This window comes from Apium graveolens, chromosome 4 (genome assembly GCF_009905375.1).
Source record: "Apium graveolens cultivar Ventura chromosome 4, ASM990537v1, whole genome shotgun sequence".
In the NCBI taxonomy this organism is placed as follows: domain Eukaryota; kingdom Viridiplantae; phylum Streptophyta; class Magnoliopsida; order Apiales; family Apiaceae; genus Apium; species Apium graveolens.
The window spans coordinates 37,460,314-37,474,674 of record NC_133650.1 but is presented as its reverse complement, the minus strand read 5'-3'; the positions used below and the strand labels follow the sequence as shown (position 1 = coordinate 37,474,674).

At 38.8% G+C, this 14,361-nt stretch overlaps 1 non-coding gene and 1 pseudogene across 1 annotated transcript; one reads left to right on the top strand and one right to left on the bottom strand.

Annotated features, from left to right (window-relative positions):
- LOC141718496 (agamous-like MADS-box protein AGL8 homolog) overlaps nucleotides 1–14,361 on the top strand; it is an 81,768-nt pseudogene that overhangs the window by 22,460 nt on the left and 44,947 nt on the right.
- LOC141722945 (small nucleolar RNA R71) lies at nucleotides 2,193–2,299 on the bottom strand. The gene has a single exon (XR_012575943.1). It is a non-coding gene; the product is annotated as a small nucleolar RNA R71 (small nucleolar RNA).

Below are 14,361 nucleotides of genomic sequence, written 5' to 3'. Positions count from 1 at the left end.
CTACTCTGGTTTTGGCCGAGAGCTTCTTGTGGAAGTCAACTTCTCAATTTTTGTGTTATGATTTCTTTTGGCTTGGTTGCTTCTCTAGTTTGCTAATTAAATTTACCATGGTAAAAATTACATGGCTCACAATCACCAACTAACCTTTCTATTTGTCATGCTTATGTCACCATGCCTATGTCATCTTTCTTCTGTCATCTTCTTACACTTGTTTTCTTCTTATTGGTATGATGACATCATCACCCACTAACCTCTTTGATCAACCCCTAATTACTTGGCTAATGACCGCTTATCTGTTATACAGTTCGCTTAACTTTCGTTCTCATTTATCGTTTGAGGGATCATACCCGGGATCTCATTACTTAGGTTCCCTTAAACCTTTCTCAATATTTTATATTCCTTTTATGATCCTCTCTTATAATCCTTGAATTAAAATCCTTTTAATCATGTTACCTTATACTCAATTCTTTCTGTATCTGGTGGGTTTTCGGGAAAAATCAAAGTGTTCGAATTTGGATTCTAACGATCTTTACATACACTTATATACCATATAGAGTACTAATAAGATCTCAGAATATCAATAAAAGAACCCCTACATAGTGTGGCATGAAAAGATTTCTTATTCAGCATAATCAGCAAAATCACTATTCATAAGGGTTACAAAAAGTCCAAAATTTTTGGGGTTATTACATTCGTATAAAGACTACATTTTATATATCATGATTTCATCGGAACCCACATTGATGATGAGTCCGATTATGGGCTAATTGTTATCGTGGTGTTCTAGCGGATTTATTTATGGATTTCTTTAGTTAATTGTTTTGATACATTAGTATGTGGTGATTGTATGATATCCTAGTATTGGTTGTGTGTATTCGACTTATGAGCGTCGCGAACTTATAAGATAGTGTGTTAATTCTTAATAAAGCGAAAATGAATTTAAGGATTTAGAACTTGCCATACTAGCATAGGTTCATGTATTTGTCATGCATGACTCGTAGGTAATTTTAACCATTTTACTTGCCCTATGTAATCGAAATAGATAACTTGTGCTTAAACTGTTATGTTGTCAAATTCTATAGACATATAGGGTCTCAATATAATTGGTGCCTATTCAGCTTCTATCTCTTTTGTGGAAGTCTGGTAGAATGGTACTTGTGCAACGAAAGTTGATGTTTATCAGTTTCATGTTATCTGATTAGTATCATCACCATTGCATGCTAAGGTTAGGAATAATAAGTCTATTGAATGAAGTATTTAATGAAGTTAGAATCCCATGTTTGTCATATATATTAATTCAGTCAATCTTATTCTTACAGTTATAATTATTAGTTAATTCTTAGTTATAAACAATCTCAATTTGTTATCGTCTTAGCATTGGATAATAACCATACATTGTTGCTTAGGTGCATAAATTAAACAGTTAACCAATATAGTCTTTGTGGGAAGGAACTAGAAAAGATTCTATATTACTTGTAAACTCGTATACTTACGTGTATTATTAGCACGTGTTTAGCGACTAACAAGTTTTTGGCGCCGCTGCCGGGGACTGCAGTGTTAATTTATAGTTTATGTGATTTCCATCAGTGGTCGGTAAAGTTCATTGACCCGGACATTGTTACTTATTTGTTCCTTGTCTGGTTTCAGGTACTCTAGCGAGGATATATGCATACGCGTTCGCGTACTCATAAGAGAACACTGGATAAAGCCGAGGAAGAACTTGTGGTAGTTTGTAGGGAAGTTTTTGAGGATAAAGAGAAGTTAGAGGATGAAGAGAAAGTTGAAGAGCCAATTATAGTAGCTATGGTTGATCAAGCAAAAAATTCGAAGGCTTTGATGGACTATTCTAAGCCTAAGATTAATGACATTCAGTCTAACATCATTAGACCAGCCATCAGGGCTAACACTTTTGAGATCAAGTCAAGCACAATCGAGATGATACAGAACTCAGTTCAGTTTGGGGGTTTTCCAACTGAACACCCCAACATGCACATCAGGGATTTCATTGAGATTTATGATACTTTCAAGTTCAATGATGTGACTGAAGATGCTATCAAGCTGTGACTCTTCCCATTCTCTCTGAGGGATAAAGCTAAGTGTTGGTTGCATTTTCTACCAGTAAGGTCTATCACCACTTGGGAAGATCTTGCTCAAAAGTTTCTCACTAAATTTTTCCCCTTGGCAAGACAGCCGCAATCAGGAATGCTCATACTCAGTTTGCTCAGCAAACTGGAGAATCTCTGTGTGAGGCTTGGGATCGATATAAGGAGATGCTAAGTAAGTGCCCACACCATGGCATGACTGATTGGATGATTATCAACTATTTCTACAATGGATTGGATTCTACTTCTAGACCCATGCTTGATGCAGCATCAGGAGGAGCCTTGTGGGCTAAGAGCTACGATGAAGCTTATGAACTTATTGAACTAATGGCTGCTAATGAGTACCAGAATCCTTTCCAGAGACTAACTGAGGGAAAAGTAGCAAGAATTCTGGAGTTGAATGCAGCAAATGCTATCGCTGCCCAACTTAATGCTTTGACGATGAAGGTGGACATCTTGGCGAATTATGGAGTTAATCAAATCACTAGTGTCTGTGAGCTTTGTGCTGGTGCCCATGAGACTGATCAGTGCATAATTTCTAGTGAATCAGCTCAGTTCATGAGCAACTTCTAGCAATCGCAGCAACCTGTGCCAGCCACATATCATCCTAATAACCGCAACCATCCTAATTTCAGCTGGAGCAACGCTCAAAATACGGTTCAATAGCCTTTTCAGCAGTATCCAGCTAAGCAGTACAACCCCCTGGTTTTCAGCAAATGCAGTATGCACCAAGACAACAACTCCAGTTGTAACAAGCTAATGAAAAATCTGAATTAGAGGAGTTGAAGCTTATGTGCAAGAGTCAAGATGTTTCTATCAAGACCTTGGAAAATCAAATTGGGAAAATTTCCAATGCCTTGGTAAATTGTCAACCTGGTACATTTCCTAGTGACACTGAAGTGCCAGGAAAGAGGGAAGCTAAGGAGCAGGTAAAAGCAATCACTTTGAGGTCTGGGAAGGTTGTGAATCCCGAACAAACTCAAGAGTTAACTGAAGAAGTTGGGGCTGAGAAAGAAGCAAAGAAACAGGATGAGAAGTGGAACCAAGGAAGACTACTATTGAGCACACTCCGCCTGGGGGTAATACAGAGGAGAAACAGATCTATCATCCACCGCCTTTTCCTAAGCGGTTGCAGAAGAAAAAGATGGACAAGCAATTTGAGAAGTTTCTGTAGGTGTTCAAGAAACTTCATATCAACATACCTTTCGCTGAGGCTCTCGAGCAGATGCCTAGTTATGTAAAGTTTATGAAAGGTATTCTCTCTCGGAAGGTGAAGCTAGATGATTTAGAGACTGTCGCTCTCACGGAGGAATGCAGTGATGTGTTGCAGCAGAAGTTGCCTCCAAAGCTTAAAGATCCAGGAAGCTTCACTATTCCATGTACTATTGGAAAAGTGTCTTTTGATAGATGCTTATGTGATTTGGGATCTAGCATCAATCTGATGCCTTTGTCAATTTTCAAGCAGTTGGATCTACCTGATCCTAAACTGACGTATATGACTTTATAGTTGGCCAACCATTCTATTACATATCCGCGAGGTATTGTAGAGGATGTCTTGGTCAAGGTTGATAAACTCATATTTCCTGCTGATTTTGTAATTCTTGATTTCGAGGAGGATAAGAAGATTCCCATAATCTTGGGAAGACCTTTCTTGGCAACTGGCCGAACCTTGATAGATGTGGAGAAGGGTGAGCTTACAATGCGAGTGCTGGATTAGGATGTGACTTTTAATGTGTTCAATGCTATGAAATTTCCTAATTATAAGGAGGAGTGCTTAAAAGTGGAATTGGTCGATTCCTTGGTCACATCGGAACTTGATCAATTACTAAGGTCTGATGCCTTAAAAAAAGCCTAATTGGGGAATTCAGATAGTGAAGATGACAAAGGTGAAGAGCAATTGCAGTATTTGAATGCTTCTCCCTGGAAGAGGAAGATTGATATGCCTTTTGAATATCTTGGAATGGAGGAATTGAACAAAGCTCCTAAACACCCCAAGCCTTCTATTGAGGAAGCCCCCTCTCTTGAGCTTAAGCCTTTACCTGAGCATTTGAGGTATGAATTTTTAGGTGATGCATCTACTCTGCCTATTATTATTGCATCTGACCTTTCAGGTAGTGATGAGGAAAAGCTTTTGAGGATTCTGAGAGAGTTCAAATCGGCAATTGGATGGACTATAGCAGATATCAAGGGGATCAGCCCTTCTTATTTTATGCATAAAATTCTGCTAGAGGAAGGTAGTAAGCCTACAGTCGAGCAGCAAAGAAGACTTAATCCTATCATGAAGGAAGTAGTGACGAAGGAAATTCTGAAGTGGCTAGATGCAGGGATCATCTATCCTATCTCTGAAAGTTCATGGGTAAGCCCGGTTCAATGTGTACCAAAGAAAGGTGGAATTACTGTGGTAGCAAATGAGAAGAATGAGCTTATTCCGACAAGGACAGTCACGGGGTGGAGAGTCTGCATGGACTATCAAAAGCTGAACAAAGCCATTAGCTAGCATCAATCTGATGCCTTTGTCAATTTTCAAGCAGTTGGATCTACCTGATCCTAAACCAACGTATATGACTTTGCAGTTGTCCGACCGTTCTACTACATATCCGTGAGGTATTGTGGAGGATGTCTTCGTCAAGGTTGATAAACTCATATTTCCTGTTAATTTTGTAATTCTTGATTTCGAGGAGGATAAGAAGATTCCCATAATCTTGGGAAGACCTTTCTTGGCAACTGGCCGAACCTTGATCGATGTGTAGAAGGGTGAGCTTACAATACGAGTGTTGGATCAGGATGTTACCTTTAATGTGTTCAATTCTATGAAATTTCCTACTGATAATGAGGAGTGCTTAAAAGTGGAGTTGGTCGATTCGGTGGTCACATCGGAACTTGATCAATTGTTAAGGTTTGATGCCTTAGAAAAAGCCTTATTGGGAAATTCAGACAGTGAAGATGATGAAGGTGAAGAGCAATTGCAGTATTTAAATGCTTCTCCCTGGAAGAGGAAGATTGATATGCCTTTTGAAGCCCTCTCTCTTGAGCTTAAGACTTTACCTGAAAATTTAAGGTATGCATCTACTCTGCCTGTTATTATTGCATCTGACCTTTCAGGTTGTGATGAGGAAAAGCTATCAAAGATTCTGAGAGAGTTCAAGTTGGCAATTAGATGGACTATAGCATATATCAAGGGTATCAGCCCTTCTTAGTGTATGCATAAAATTCTGCTAGAGGAAGGTAGTAAGTCTATAGTCGAGCAGCAAAGAAGACTTAATCCTATCATGAAGGAAGTAGTGAAGAATGAAATTCTGAAGTGGCTAGATGCAGGGATCATCTATCTTATCTCTGACAGTTCATGGGTAAGCACGGTTCAATGTGTGCCAAAGAAAGATGGAATAACTGTGGTAGCAAATAAAAACAATGAGCTTATCCCTACCAGAACAGTCATGGGGTGGAGGATCTGCATGGACTATCGGAACCTGAACAAGGCCACAAGGAAAGACCACTTTCCATTGCCCTTCATTGATCACATACTTGACAGGTTGGCTGGTCATGAGTATTACTGTCTTCTGGATGGCTATTCGGGTTACAACCAGATTTGTATCGCTCCAGAAGATCAGGAAAAGACTACCTTCACTTGTCCATTTGGTACTTTCACCTTCAGACGAGTTTCTTTTGGTCTTTGTGGTGCACCAGCCACATTTAAGAGATGTATGATGGCCATCTTTTCAGATATGATTGGCCAGAATGTGGAGGTGTTCATTGACGACTTCTCAGTCTTTGGCGAATATTTTGATGAATGCTTGCATAATCTGGGAGACGTTCTCAAGAGGTGTGTTGAGACCAATCTGGTTCTCAATTGGGAGAAATGTCATTTTATGGTGCGTCAGGGAATTATTCTCGGGAACAAGGTTTCTAATAAAGGCCTAGAGGTGGACAAGGCCAAGCTGGGGGTCATTGAGGATCTTCCTCCACCAATTTCTGTTAATGGAATTTGAGGTTTTCTTGGTCATGCGGGTTTCTACAGGCGTTTCATCAAAGATTTGTCAAAAATTTCAAAGCCTTTGTGCAGTCTGTTAAAGAAAGATGTTCCTTTTAAATTTGATGACGAGTGCCTTGCAGCTGTTGAGACATTGAAGAAGAGTTTAATCATGGCACCTGTCATAACTACACCTGATTGGAATGAGCCTTTTGAGATGATGTGTGATACAAGTGACTATGCAGTTGGAGCAGTTCTTGGGCAGAGAAAGAACAACATATTTCATGTGGTCTACTATGCTAGTAAGACTCTAAATTGTGCTCAACTGAATTAAACTACTACGGAGAAAGAACTTTTGGCTATTGTCTATGGTTTTGAGAAATTTCGATCTTATCTACTTAGGACTAAGGTGATAGTTTTCACTGATCAAGCTGCAATTCGATATCTCGTCTCAAACAAGGACTCAAAGCCTAGATTAATTCGATGGGTTCTTTTGCTCCAAGAATTTGAACTAGAGATCAAGGACAGAAAAGGAACTGAAAATCAAGTTGATCATCATCTCTCACGTTTAGAGAATCCTAATGCTACTTCATTGGACAAGATATTGATAAATGAGTCTTTTCCCGACGAGCAGCTGTTTGGAGTGCAAGAAGAAGAACCGTGGTTTGCAGACATTGTGAACTATCTTGTGAGTAATATCATGCCTCCCGACTTATCTTATGCTCAAAGGAAGAAGTTTCTTCATGAGGTGAAGTGGTATATGTGGGATGAGCCATTTTTTTTCGCCAAGGAGCTGACCGAATCATCAGGAGATGTATTCCTTACAGCGAAACGGGGGGGGGGGATCTTGCGAGATTTCCACTCAATGGCTTATGGAGGACATTATGGTGGAGAAAAGACAGCAGCTCGTGTTCTTCAAGCAGGTTTCTTTTGGCCAACATTATTTAAAGATGCTCATCAGTTTATTTTGAAATATGATCGATGTCAACGTGGGGTAATATGTCTAAAAAGGATGAGATGCCTCTTAATGTGCTTCTCGTGGTTGAGGTCTTTGATGTTTGGGGAATTGACTTCATGGGGCCATTTGTCTCATCCTGTAACAATCAGTATATCTTGTTGACAATTGATTATGTGTCGAAATAGGTTGAAGTTAAGGCGTTGCCAACAAGTAATGCGAAAGTGGTGCTTAATTTTCTGCACAAGTAGATATTCACAAGGTTTGGAACTCCAAGAGTCATAATCAGTGATGAGGGGTCATATTTTTGTAATCGCAAGTTCACTACTATGATGAAAAGGTATGATGTGAATCAGCGCATCGCTACGTCTTATCATCCTCAGACAAATGGTCAAGCTGAGGTATCTAATAGAGAGATCAAGCGCATTTTAGAGAAAGTGGTATGTTCATCAAGGAAGGATTGGTCTTTGAAGCTTGATGAAGTTGTTTGGACATATAGAACAGCATATAAGACTCCATTTGGAATGTCACTGTTTCAGTTGGTTTATGGTAAAGGGTGTCATTTGCCTGTGGAGCTCGAGCATAAAGCATATTGGGCTTTGAAGAAATTGAATCTGGACTTGGATGCAGCTGGAAAGAAAAGGATGCTTCAGTTGAATGAACTTGAAGAGTTCGATTTCAAGCTTATGAGAACAACAAGATGTATAAGGAGAAAGTCAAGAGGTGGCACGATCGGGGTCTAGTGCTCAAGAAATTTGTGCCAGGGCAACAAGTTCTTTTATTCAACTCTTGTATCCGTCTTTTTCCTAGAAAGTTGAATTCAAGATGGTCAGGGCCCTTCTTAATCAAAATTGTGTTTCCACATGGAGCGGTGGAAATTTTTTAGAATGATATAGGCCAAGCATTCAAGGTAAATGGTCAACGGTTGAAGCATTATTATGGTGATACGGCAAACCACGAGGTGGTTAGTGTCGTTTTATTGTCCACTTGATCTCGAGATTCTACGTCGAGCTAGCGACGTAAAAGAAGCGCTTCTTGGGAGGCAACCCAAGTTTGTTGTACATTAGTAAGTAGAGGAAGGAAGAAGTAAAGAGAAAATTACTAAAAATAAAAAAGAATGGAAAAATTCAAGTCTAACTACAGAAGCTTGGCGCGCCCGCACTGCCCCAGCACGCGGCCACAACATTTACACAGATAAATCGCGCGCCCGCGCTGCTAGAGCGCACGGCCGCGCCGGTTTGGCAGAAGTAGCGCACGCCCGCGCCGACTCAGCGCGGTGTCCCGACTTTGGAAAAAAAATAAAAGGCAGTTAAGGGGGGAAAACGGGAATTTTGTCCCAAAATCAATTCCCAATCGAATTTTACTCCCCCACATTCCATAATTCCCTCTCCAAATCAAACCCATTACTCCTATTATTCCCATAATCAAATCCCACTTCTATTCCATATCTAGTTCTCTTTTCATCACTTATATATACACACACCCCATACACAAACTTCTTCACCAATTCACAAACACTCAAACACAAATTCTCTCTCAAACATAACTCTTATTCTCTCTAATCAATTTCCATGGCACCCAAGAGACAAAGAACTCAAGTCAATAGCAGCGCCACCGATTCTTCAACTTCAAGTGGTGTGAGGCCCAAGTTTATTGCTCCCGATGCTGAAGAGGAGTACGCGAGGCTTCTCGCGAAGCCTATTGCTAAAGAGAGAGGTTTCCTGCCATCTGGGAATGATGATAAGCTTTTGGAGATGATCTTGGAGATGGGATGAATTCCTTTTTGGGAGGGACCAGCTGTTGTGCCTATGAGTATGGTTCATAAGTTCTATGTGAACGCTAAGGCTGAGAAGAATGGCTTCATTATGGTGCGAGGGAGGACGGTGGAGTACTGTGTAGAGGCTATCAGGACTGTGATTGAGCAGCCCGTGAGGAAGGTGGGGCAGGATACCTGGAACGATAAGACTCCAGAGGACTTTGATCTGGATCTTATTGTTGCTACTCTGTGCCGGCCCGACACACATTAGAAGATCAAGAGGGGCACAGTCGCCGAGTATTCTACATTCCCGGTATCCGGCATGAATAGGTTTGCCCGTGCATAGAACGCTTTTATAGGTGCTAATATTATGCCATCTTCGTATGTGCATGTGGTTACTGTGGAGCGTGCACGTCTACTATGGGGCATTCTGTAGGGTGATTATATAGATTCGGGGATGGTGATATACCAGGGGATTCTGAGGTTCTTAAGGGAGAGCACTACGGGTTCTATTCCGTATGCGTCAGTGGTGACAAAGCTGTGCGTGGAAGTTGGTGTGCATTGGCGCGTATATGAGGAGTTATAGATTCCGAGTGCTTCGATTGATAGCACTACTTTGGCTACGATGCAGGAATGGGATGGAGGCAAGCCCGATCTAAAGGGGCTTGGGTATTCTTTTGACCACCTACCTGGTGGGAGGCCAGCTGCTGGTCATGTGAGCAGCATGGAGATCTCAGTTAGGAGTTGAAGGAGGACCATCGTAGCAGCAGCAGGAGGCAGCAGGAGCGGGCATGGGAGCTGGTTTGAGCTCGACGCAGTATAGGCATCTTGCGAGGAGGATGGATGTGATGCATGACATCCATAGTCGTTTTGCATAAGATCTCACCCAGGCACTTGAGACTATATTTAGAGCCACCGGAGTTGACATTCAGTGGCCAGTTTTTGGTGAGAATTTCGTGTATCCGCCTCCTGACACACCTGAAACTCCACCCCTTGAGGGTGAGGATTCTGATTCAGAGTAGGTATGCATGATTCCTTACTATTACCTTCACTGAGCACCGTGAATATTTTAAGTCTGGGGGTAGTAGTTGAAGGAATATGTTTGTGTGAGTCTCATATAGTTTGCATGTTCATGATAGTTTAGTTCATATAGTTTGCATATTTTGCCATGTAGTTTTTTTGTTTTTTTTGGTAGTTTTATGATAATTTGTTCATGTAGTTTCATGCATTTGCATTATAACATGATCCCTTAGATAATTTTCCCGATTGACTTGTGATATTGATGCTAGTGTAGTAATGTTGTATTTAGTGATGTAGAGTCTTATTGGATTGATTTGCATGCTAGAGACACTTGTATTTCACTAAGTCTTATAGGTTCCTAGAGTGCTAGATTATTATCATGGTTTATTTGATTTATCGAGGTTTAATCGCTTATTTATACTTACAATTTAGGGTATTCTCTTAATAATAAAAGACATGGATATTTAAAAATTAGAGAAATTGGATTTCATTGCTAGTTGTGTGGCTAGGTGTCAAATGACTAGTAGCCGACTCATATTTTTATGAGTAGTCTAGGGTTGAATGAGATGGAGCGTGTAACACCCCCAAATCCGGGGTCGGGGATCCGGGTTGTCACGAGTTCCATTTCCCTTAATAACACACAATCTTAATAATTAATCAACTACTCTGTACTGTGACCCCACAATAAACACACACACCACAAGTTATAGTCTCAGAGATGAACATCCAAAAATAATCACTAGTCATTTTATTCCACAATTATCTGCCAATACACCTTAAAAGGTTTTCTGAATAAATTTACATTTTCTTTGCCATTATTACAATTCATATTATACATAAGTCTGGTGCATCATAAGTTGAAAGCCTAGCCTATTGGTAGTTCCTACCTCAGCTACAGTGACATCAACGCCTATAGGAAACTGCGGAACATTTCCTAATCGCTTGCGAATCGGGAGCTTGGTCCTGTTCATCTTTTCTATCTGTTGTTGTGTGATGAAAGAAGAAAGCAAGGGTGAGCAGCAAGCCCACCAAAATAATATGTATAATAATTAACAATATATGAGCCTTCTCATAGTACTCATGAAAGTCTTGGTCAAAAGAAATAAACCAAGTTTGATATCTTAATGCGATGAAGTCGCAAAATATTCAGTATATATACATATATACTTTTCAAAATCTTGGAAGTCCTCTTCCATACATAATATACACAGAGTTCCAGTTTATAACTGTATAAAACTATCGTTGCAAGGTGATCTCATATATCTAACCTTGACTCAACGTTTTTCTGAAAATCTTTGACATGCATAAGATAATCATTTACTAGATATAAGTTTTTAAAAGATGAAGTTACAAGATACTCCAATATACTTATATCTTTTCCAAATACTACTTGAACTACCACCGTTCAAGTTATAATTAGTTCAACAGTTCATCACATAGATGAGACTATAAGATAATACTTGAAAAGATTCAATCTTTAAAATATCATCAAAATAAAATGAAGTTATGAGATACTTCATTTGATGCAAACATCATTTTGAAAACTTGACCCTGCCAACACTCAACAATCGCCCAACCGTAGCCTTTCTATCAAAGTGCTTTGGGTAGTGTTGCAGAAATATCCAATTGGATGATGAACTCATTACGGGAGTTTGCCGCGCCAGGAAGACCACTTACGATGATCAGTCGTAGTAGTACAACCCCACCATTTTCTACATGTAGAGGAGAACCTGTCGGATTTACTTGTCAACCGAACACTGAACTCCTAAGGAATGGACCACCTTAGCGGAACTTCCAGGCCATTTGGGCCAATATAATAAGGCTGGGCCGGCACCACTCGACCACTTACGCCACTCCTAGTTCAGATGAAATCCATGACTCTGAAACGTAAAGCTCGTTCCCCCTTTCCCCAAGTAGAAACTTGTTGATACGGCTCCACCAAGAAGTCGTATCTAGATGGAAAGGAGAACTCACCGATATTTCCCAGGCGATGCCTGTTAATGGATTAACTTGTTCCAAGAATTTTACTTCCCGAGTGTTGGGTAAGTAATCAATTCATTTAACAAAACAGCAACCTTGTTGCGAATATAAAACACACCACAGAGCCGGATCCCTCAGGTTTTGAGCGAGTATTTAAATCCCCTACGAAAGGAGGATCTTAAATATAAAAATGAGTTTTGGGATCCGCTCTAACTTTTAAAAATCATTTTGAAGATTCGCAAAACATTTTTAAGAATGTTTGGAGTGATGCTGATTTAACAAAATAAATCAGTCCCAATATATTAGAAAATATCTTAATATTATTATTTAAATAATATTTCCATAAAGAATAATCTTTATAAAAATAATTGAAGTAGAAGTTTTAAAACTTATACTTGAAATGAATATTAAATAACCAAAGATATACCTATACGAAAGTACTATCTTTATTTGAATAATCAAAAGTGAGTTTGATTATCGACACATTATTCTTTAATAAAATAAAGAATATATCTCAGCAAATAATCGGAGTCATAGATCCTAAAATGAATATTCAAATAATATTCAATAAATAAAATAAGCTGAGTCATAAGCCCTCGAATGAATATTCGAAATAATATTCAATAAATAAATAAGCTGAGTCATAAGCCCTCGAATGAATATTCGAAATAATATTCAATAAATAAATAAGCTGAGTCATAAACCCTCGAATGAATATTCGAAATAATATTCATTAAATAATAAGCTGAGTCATAATACCTCGAATGAATATTATAAATAATATTCATTAAATAAAATAAAGGAGTCATACATCCTCAAATGAATATCCAGGTAATATTCAATAAATAATATAAAGGAGTCATAAGTCCTCGAATGAATATTCAAGATAATATTCATTAATAAAATAAAGTTATCGAATAAACCTTATTCGATTAATAGTTTTGAAAACTATAACCATATATATATAAATATATATATATAAAATCTACTCGGGATCCTCGACTCCCGGTTTTAGAAAATGTTTTTACCTTTGGGTCCCTATACTAAGGGTATATGCAAATTACCGCTATTCTCTAGCATAGGTATTATCAACTAAACCAACAGATATATATGGCAAGAATACGAAACAGGCATGCATATATACCATATCACATGCTATAATATATCGCAAGAATTTGCTAATATAACCATCATGCATCTATTACAAGATAATGCATATACAAGTGTATACATCACAACAACAGTATAACGGGTAGAAAACTTGCCTGAGCGACTGGGGGTGATAAAAGGCTCGGGACGAGTCTGGTAACCTATAAACAACAAGTAAGTTGGAAACAAACCAAAGTCACTTGTAAATCTATACTTTAACTAACTTAGACTCTAACGCTTGTTTTGCGCTTACTGATTCTCTTAAGTTACTCGAGTACCCTCGGCTCCACCATTTTTAATAATTTAACCATTACGAGTTTTAAGGCGATTCCTTCGCAAGTGTCTTATCAACTGCCTAATATACTTAACATAATTGTTTCATACATTAATTAACCCTTTAAGGTCTTTAACCTATGTTTCAAAGTAAGGCGAGGGGTAATGGTTCGGTCGCGAAACGCCGTTACTTAAAACGGTCGTTTCTCCTAAACCGTACATCGGATTCAAACGAACCACATATCAAAACGAAGCTCGTAACATGAACTATCTAATAATGGCAATGGTCAAAACGTAACTGGGAGTTCTCGGGTCCTTATGTTAAGAGCAAAAACAGTCTAAAGTAAATCGGACATTACGACGGCTATGTTTACGCGATTTCCCAAATTTTTACCATTCCAAATCATATCAATCCAACTACTAATCAACAACAACTCAAGATACACATCAATGCTAATTATTTCAGTCATAATAAGCTCAAGGATCTCAATCCAATCATATATTATAACATGTCCAAATTCAACTAAACTACTTAACAATTAATCTCGAATCATGCTTATCATTCAAATTACTACTCATCCATCCAAACCATCTCCAAACTTCAACATTCAAACTTATTACTAAAGGGTGTGAAGATTTATACCTTCCTTGGGAGATTTTAAGTTGCTAGGAAGCCTTAGGGAGCCTCCTACAAGCTTGATCTTTCCAAAGAAATCAAGAACACAAAGTTAGGCTTTGAAGTTTCTAAAAGTCCGATTTAAAGAACTGTAAAAATGAGGGTCTTAGCATGCTTATTTGGAAGAGACTTGTGAACAAGAGTTGTAGGACATCTCAATCTCTTTCCAACGGGCTATAGAACACAACATTTGAGTGAGTATTGAAGGAGATATGGCAGTTTGAAGTTGCTGGGTTTGTTTTAGCCGAGAGCTTTCTTCGTGAAATGGGAAAGTCAACTTCTAATTTTTGTGTTTTATGATATTTGCTTGGTTGCTTCTCCTTTTTGCCTTGGAAAATGTTTTAGCTTTTTACCATGGTAAATTTTATATGGCCCAAAATCAACCAACAAAACAAAACCCCTTGTCATGCTTATGTCATCTTGCACATGTCATAATGCTTCCACTTGTCCACACCTTGTTGGTTTGATGACATCATCATCCCT